The sequence below is a fragment of the Pygocentrus nattereri genome, chromosome 9 (genome assembly GCF_015220715.1).
Source record: "Pygocentrus nattereri isolate fPygNat1 chromosome 9, fPygNat1.pri, whole genome shotgun sequence".
Taxonomy (NCBI): Eukaryota; Metazoa; Chordata; class Actinopteri; order Characiformes; family Serrasalmidae; genus Pygocentrus; species Pygocentrus nattereri.
In genome coordinates this window covers 12,760,099-12,767,916 of record NC_051219.1, presented here as the reverse complement: position 1 = coordinate 12,767,916, position 7,818 = coordinate 12,760,099, and the positions used below count along the sequence as shown (strand labels likewise).

General features: G+C 41.4%; 1 pseudogene; it reads left to right on the top strand.

Moving 5' to 3' along the window:
* The first annotated feature begins 4,037 nt into the window (after positions 1 to 4,037).
* On the top strand, positions 4,038 to 7,808 carry LOC108435534 (annotated as a pseudogene).
* The last annotated feature ends 10 nt before the right edge of the window (positions 7,809 to 7,818 follow it).

The window sequence follows — 7,818 nt, the reverse complement described above, 5'->3', positions numbered from 1 at the left end:
CGTAAACAAACATTACTCACCGCCGCCCTCTAAAAGTGTCGTAAACAAACATTACTCACCGCCGCCCTCTAAACATGTCGTAAATAAACATTACTCACCGCCGCCCTCTAAAGGTGTCGTAAACAAACATTACTCACCACCGCCCTCTAAAGGTGTCGTAAACAAACATTACTCACCACCGCCCTCTAAAGGTGTCGTAAACAAACATTACTCACCGCCGCCCTCTAAACGTCGTAAACAAACATTACTCACCGCCGCCCTCTAAACATGTCGTAAACAAACATTACTCACCGCCGCCCTCTAAACATGTCGTAAACAAACATTACTCACCGCCGCCCTCTAAACATGTCGTAAACAAACATTACTCACCGCCGCCCTCTAAACATGTCGTAAACAAACATTACTCACCGCCGCCCTCTAAACATGTCGTAAACAAACATTACTCACCGTCGCCCTCTAAACATGTCGTAAACAAACATTACTCACCGCCGCCCTCTAAACGTCGTAAACAAACATTACTCACCGCCGCCCTCTAAACATGTCGTAAACAAACATTACTCACCGCCGCCCTCTAAACATGTCGTAAACAAACATTACTCACCGCCGCCCTCTAAACATGTCGTAAACAAACATTACTCACCGCCGCCCTCTAAACATGTCGTAAACAAACATTACTCACCGCCGTCCTCTAAACGTCGTAAACAAACATTACTCACCGCCGCCCTCTAAACATGTCGTAAACAAACATTACTCACCGCCGCCCTCTAAACATGTCGTAAACAAACATTACTCACCGTCGCCCTCTAAAGGTGTCGTAAACAAACATTACTCACCACCGCCCTCTAAACGTGTCGTAAACAAACATTACTCACCACCGCCCTCTAAACGTGTCGTAAACAAACATTACTCACCGCCGCCCTCTAAAGGTGTCGTAAACAAACATTACTCACCGCCGCCCTCTAAACGTGTCGTAAACAAACATTACTCACCGCCGCCCTCTAAACATGTCGTAAACAAACATTACTCACCACCGCTCTCTAAACATGTCGTAAACAAACATTACTCACCGCCGCCCTCTAAACGTCGTAAACAAACATTACTCACCGCCGCCCTCTAAACATGTCGTAAACAAACATTACTCACCGCCGCCCTCTAAACATGTCGTAAACAAACATTACTCACCACCGCCCTCTAAACGTGTCGTAAACAAACATTACTCACCACCGCCCTCTAAACATGTCGTAAACAAACATTACTCACCGCCGCCCTCTAAAGGTGTCGTAAACAAACATTACTCACCGCCGCCCTCTAAACGTGTCGTAAACAAACATTACTCACCGCCGCCCTCTAAACATGTCGTAAACAAACATTACTCACCACCGCTCTCTAAACATGTCGTAAACAAACATTACTCACCGCCGCCCTCTAAACGTCGTAAACAAACATTACTCACCGCCGCCCTCTAAACATGTCGTAAACAAACATTACTCACCGCCGCCCTCTAAACATGTCGTAAACAAACATTACTCACCGCCGCCCTCTAAAAGTGTCATAAACAAACATTACTCACCACCGCCCTCTAAAGGTGTCGTAAACAAACATTACTCACTGCCGCCCTCTAAAGGTGTCGTAAACAAACATTACTCACCGCCGCCCTCTAAACGTGTCGTAAACAAACATTACTCACCGCCGCCCTCTGAAAGTGTCATAAACAAACATTACTCACCGCCGCCCTCTAAAGGTGTCGTAAACAAACATTACTCACCGCCGCCCTCTAAAGGTGTCGTAAACAAACATTGCACAGTTATGCTGTATGTTGTAGAAGTGCCTGCTCGTTCTCCTGGACACATTGGTTATTATGGTTAATACATTAATCTTTTCCTTGTGCCTTAACTCTACAGTCTGACTTTGTCATGCTCTCTTTTATATTCTTCGGTAAACCTTTTCAGTTGTGATGAATATGTTAATATTGTGTAATTTTGTAAAAGATGAAAAATAAATATTTTGGTAACCTGGATTGTGTGTTTTGTAAATGTGTGTGTGGCTGAATAAGCCAAGACTACATCTGTGTTCCATAAATTCTCATATTTCTGTCCTGAATGACTGAAAGCGTAGGTGATTTCTGTGCTTGAACTTAGTCAATCAGGTATGTGAGAGCAGAGAAAATGCTTGTATATCATTTAAATCAATACATAAGTGGTGCAGTGCTGTTTTTTCGGTCACATCTTTAGATTTATGTATGTATGTTTTCTTCTTTTGCTACATGATGGGATGCATGAATAACCTTATGAACTACCTAAGAAACATACTTAGGTAACACTTTATTTGAAGCCTACCTACATAAGAACTTCATGATGCATTCATAAGAACTGAATAATGTGTTTATGAAGCACTACTTGGAACATTTATTAAGTGCTGATGTCGGTTCTCGCAACCTGACATAAGATGTTTTATGAAATAAATGACATTGTACTGACATAATATGAATAAACATTGAACATATTTACAGCACTAAATTTATTTAAAACACTGTACATGACTATTTATGTCAGCATTCTTAAGATCATTGTACTGATATCAGGTTAAATATGCCTGGAAACCACCCCCTCTTCGCTCCATGGCATGGATAAGATGATTGATGCAATTATGTATAGTGTTTAAATATGTTTAGTGCTGTAAATGTGTTGAACGTTTATTCTTATTATGTCAGTACAATGTCATTTATTTCATAAAACATCTTATGTCTTATCCCTTTGAGCCAATACGGACAGATCGTGGGTCAGACATGACAAACAAACTATAAACAGACTCAAGCAAACAAACATAGACCAATACAAAGACCGGCAAACGCAAGGGGCAAACACAGGGCTTAAATAACAGGGAAAACGAGGGACAGGTGCAAACAATCATGGGAGGAGTTACAAAACCAAAACACAAACACAAACACATGGACAGGACTGGGAGGGGCCAATCATGACACACTGGTGCACAGTCATGTTGGAACAGGAAGGGGCCGTCCCCAAACTGTTCCCACAAAGTTGGGAGCATGAAATTGTCCAAAACCTCTTGGTGCTGAAGCATTAAGAGTTCCTTTCACTGGAACTAAGGGGCCGAGCCCAACTCCTGAAAAACAACTTTACACTTGGCACAATGCAGTCAGACAAGTACCGTCTCCTGGCAACCACCAAATCCAGACTTGTCCACCAGATTGCCAGATGGAGAAGCGAGATTAGTCACTCCAGAGAACTCGTCTCCACTGCTCTAGTCCAGTGGCGGTGCTTTACACCACTGCATTCGACGCTTTGAATTGCGCTTGGTGAGGTAAGGCTTGGATGCAGCTGCTCGGCCATGCAAACCCATTCCATGAAGCTCTCTACGCTGTTCTTGAGCTGATCTGAAGGCCACATGAAGTTTGGAGGTCTGTAATGATTGACTCTGCAGAAAGTTGGCAACATTTGTGCACTATGCTCCTCAGCATCCGCTGACCCCGCTCTGTCTCTGCTGTCGTTCCCAATCGCTTCCACTTTGTTATAATCCCACTGACAGTTGATTGTGGAATATTTAGTAGTGAGGAAATTTCACGACTGGTCTTGTTGCACTGGTGGCATCCCATCACGGTACCACGCTGGAACTCACTGAGCTCCTGAGAGCGACCCATTCTTTCACTAATGTCTGTAGAAGCAGTCTGCAGGCCTGGGGGCTCGGCTTTATACACCTGTGGCCATGGAAGTGATTGGAACACCTGAATTCAATGATTTGGATGGATGAGTGAATACTTTTGGTTATGTGGTGTATGTTGATAAACATGATTCCATGAAGAAGAACATTCAAATCCAGCATGAAGTCTTAATGACATTAATATCCAGAATGAAAAAATTAAGTTACACCAAAATTAACATCCACAGTGAAGTTATAATAAAATGGTTCATATATGAAAGCTGGTGATCAAATAGCTGGCAGACAACTTATTATAAACAGATAATTACAGTATATTTCAATCTACACCAAATGAGTTATTAATAAATAAAATAGCCATTATGAACATGACAAGTGATCCAGCACTATTGAGCTGGAATGTAGATGTAGTTGTATCAGTGTAAAAATCAAAAGTGCCGTTCACATTGAATACTATTTTTCCCCTTTTCTACTTGAATTAGAAAAAAGCTTTAGAAATTTAGAAACACTTCCTGACCCAAATCGCTGTGCCCTACTTTTTGCGCCAACATTCTGTGATGCTCTTCCTACCATTCAGTCTAATATCTTTGCCAGTATTGTGTAACACAGGTTATATCACAAGTTAACTATTCGCTGATCGTCTTCATCCAGCATGCATTGGTTAGGTTACCTGCTGCCTGACAGAGAGAAACAAGGAGGTTTTGAGGTGCCACTTTTTGTACTTAGAAAAGCAAACAAACTGTTATTAATCCCTGAAGTGATTAAATTTGTTTTTTCTTCTCAAAAGGTGGTTTATATTCATCAATGTTCACCCTTTCAACTTCTAGCATTAACAGACACTTTATTAAGGGACTTCTAACGTAATATATAATTGTGACCAAATGAGCCACTTTTGGATTCACAGTGTTAGACTGAATGAAAGTTGTGTTTGGTTAATTTCATGGAGCAGAAACCTCACACAGACAACTCAACTAGGCAGCAAATGTTGGTAATATGTTGGGATTTAGAACACATACCTCACTGTACATTAGACAAGACAGGGGGGAGAGTATTTGATGAAGGTTTTAGCTAAGAACATCCAAAAGTTTGGGAATGCCACTGCAATCTGGAGATTTATGTCCTAGGTTTATGATGTTAGTTTCATGGTCCTGTTGTGTGTTTGCCTGCCAAAATATACCGGGTTCAGTTAATCATCTAGCACTCTTATGAGCAGTAGTATGTGCAGTGAACAGTGGTGAGCTGGAAAACTGCATGACAAATACAATTAGAAGTGAAAGTGATGAAGGTCAGTACAGGGCATCAAAGAAGCGCTGGGGGTATCATGAACGCAGGCCTGGTTGTCACGCCAGTGTTTAAGGGCAACTGATCATGGACTGTGTTTTCTTTCTACAGGAAAGCCCTTCAATCCTCATTTGATCACAAACTATGGTGTGGCCAATATCATCTGCTCTCTGGTGTTCGGCCATCGCTTCGAGTGCTCGGACCAGAGGTTTAGAAAGATGATGCAGCTGTTTGAAGAAGCAATGGAGTTCGAAGCTTCCATCTGGGTTCAGGTTTCCATTCATATAATAAAGTGCACACAAATATCTAGAACCTGCATACGGAAACTGAATACTCCAGTCTGAATACCACACTGACAAGACTTATTTCTGAAAAGACAGCCAAACCGTCATGACTACTTAACTCAATTTGATCATTCATTTAATTACTAAATCATCAACTGACATTCACCTTCTTCAGTTCAAGTGAGTTGTTAGCAATTTGCATGATGACAATGCATATTTTAAACCTCTTGATTGCAATATAAAATTGTTTTACATTATTTCATGTATTGTTTTATCATCACAATGAACTTTAGATTACGTGATTACTAGTGTAAATTTAGTGGTAGGATGAGGGCATAGTGGTAGCATAGCGGTAGTATGAGGGAAGACTGATTGGGGGGGGGCTAAAAGCCCAGGAGATGGGATGGCCCTTCGTCATGGGACCAGAAGATGAGGATGTAAATTTAGGGTGTGTTAGATTGGAAGAAGGAGGGGTTTCAGCCATGCTCCTCCTCTCCAAACTTTGATTGATAGCCCTAAACATTTACTCGATAATATCTGACCCGTCTATATATTGTTCATTCAATATGAGAATTTCCAAAGTGATAATCAATAGTCAGTGTTTCGTCTCTGTTTCATTCTTTCCCTGTTTCGTTCAGCTGCATAACTCTTTTTCTGTGGTGATGAAGCTGCTGCCAGGGCCTCACCAGGAGATGCTGAAGAACTGGGAGGCAGTGAAGAACTTTGTGAGGACAGAGATTGAGCAGCACAAAAAAGACCGATGCTAATGAGCCCAGAGATTACATTGACTGCTACCCGACTGAGATCGAGAAGGTTGGTGTGAAGTTTTGTAGCAAATCGTTCACCCACCGACGTGCCTACCAGGACCTGCTGTGGCTTTTGATAATGTTTTTTCATTGATTTTGGCTTCACAGCTTATTGAGTGCAGCTGGTGCTCTTCCCCTGTGTGCCTTTTCATGCCCAGAACAAAGCTGATGTGGCAGCAGAGTTCCATGAAGAAAATCTGGTCATGTGCGCTGTGGATCTGTTTGTTGCTGGATCTGAAACTACCTCCACCACCCTGCGCTGGGGCTTCCTCTACATGGCCAAGTACCTGGAGGTGCAAAGCAGACACCATATTTACTTTTTAAATTTACCAATGAAATTGATTGTGTCTTTCCTTAAAGGAATAGTTTGGCCTCAAATACACTCATTCAGCCAAGACATGTTTAGTGTCTGAAATGTACTTCTTTAGTCTCTACAATCTCCTCAAAATTGAGGCTGTTCCTACTGTTTTAAGCTATGCAACATATTTTTCAATTGAATAGGTAGCAGCATTAGGGGTGCATCAATATGACAGTTCTGGGCAGATATCTGATATTTTTTTACATACTTTCATAAGTAGTTTCACCATGCTTGCTCAGATTTCGTTTTGTTGATTTTCTAAGTGAAAATACTTTAACACAACTTAAATACAGCATTTCTTCTGCTAATTCTAGCATACAATTTCTATTTATTTGCTGAGTATCACATATTGGCAAAAAATAAATAAAACTTTTAAATGCACAGGTCATATTTTATGTTCATTTTTTTCAGTATGTTAAATTCAGCAAATAAACAGTAATTGTGTTTTATAAAAAGGCAGTTTTTGAATTAAATCCAACTGAAGCGCTACAGCCCTGCGATGGACTGGCGACCTGTCCAGGGTGTATCCTGCCTTTCGCCCGGAGACTGCTGGGATAGGCTCCAGCACCCCACCCCGCGTAAAAGTTTTGCTCATCCAAAGTGCAATAAAAACACAATCGACTATCAGTTTGGAATATGTTTCAATCCAAACGTCAGTCCGAGTCCATTTCATTTCCTATCAATTTCTGAATGAATCAATTTCTAAAGCAATTGTCTGCCGATGTGGCTATAATTATGATTTCATCATGCATCCGTAAACATGATGGCAACACCAGAAACTGCAGAGGGAAGTCTATTTCAGATCACAGCTTCATCATAGCTGCAGTGTAAACGTGAAGACACACTTCAGACACAAAACGTCTTTGCTGATCAGCTACATACATACAGCGATCAGCCATGCCACTAAAACCATCTCCTTGTTTCTACACTCACTCGAGTGGAAAACAGTTTTAAATGTTATGGCTGATCGGTGCATATCCTGCTTAATAATAATGTTCCCTCTGCTTTGCCTTTTACCTATGATACCAACAGAAAAGGTTCAGGCTGAGATCGACAAGGTGATCGGTCAATCACGGCAGCCCAGCACAGCGGACAGGGATGATTTGCCCTACACTGATGCAGTTATTCACGAGATCCAGAGGATTGGTAACATTGCTCCACTCAGCCTCCCTAGAAAGGCCACAAAGGACATCCAGATAGGAGAGTACATTATTCCAAAGGTACTCACTAATTCCATTAATTACACTACAGGTAAACATTTACTACATTCATACAGTTAAGGAAAGTTACCAACAGCCCAAATTAACCTCCCTACTGCCTTACATCAAACATCAAATACATTGTTTTTTCCTTCTCCTGTAAAGTTACCATGTCGGAGATATGAGGTTTTCTTCCGACAGCAGCAATATGTGAC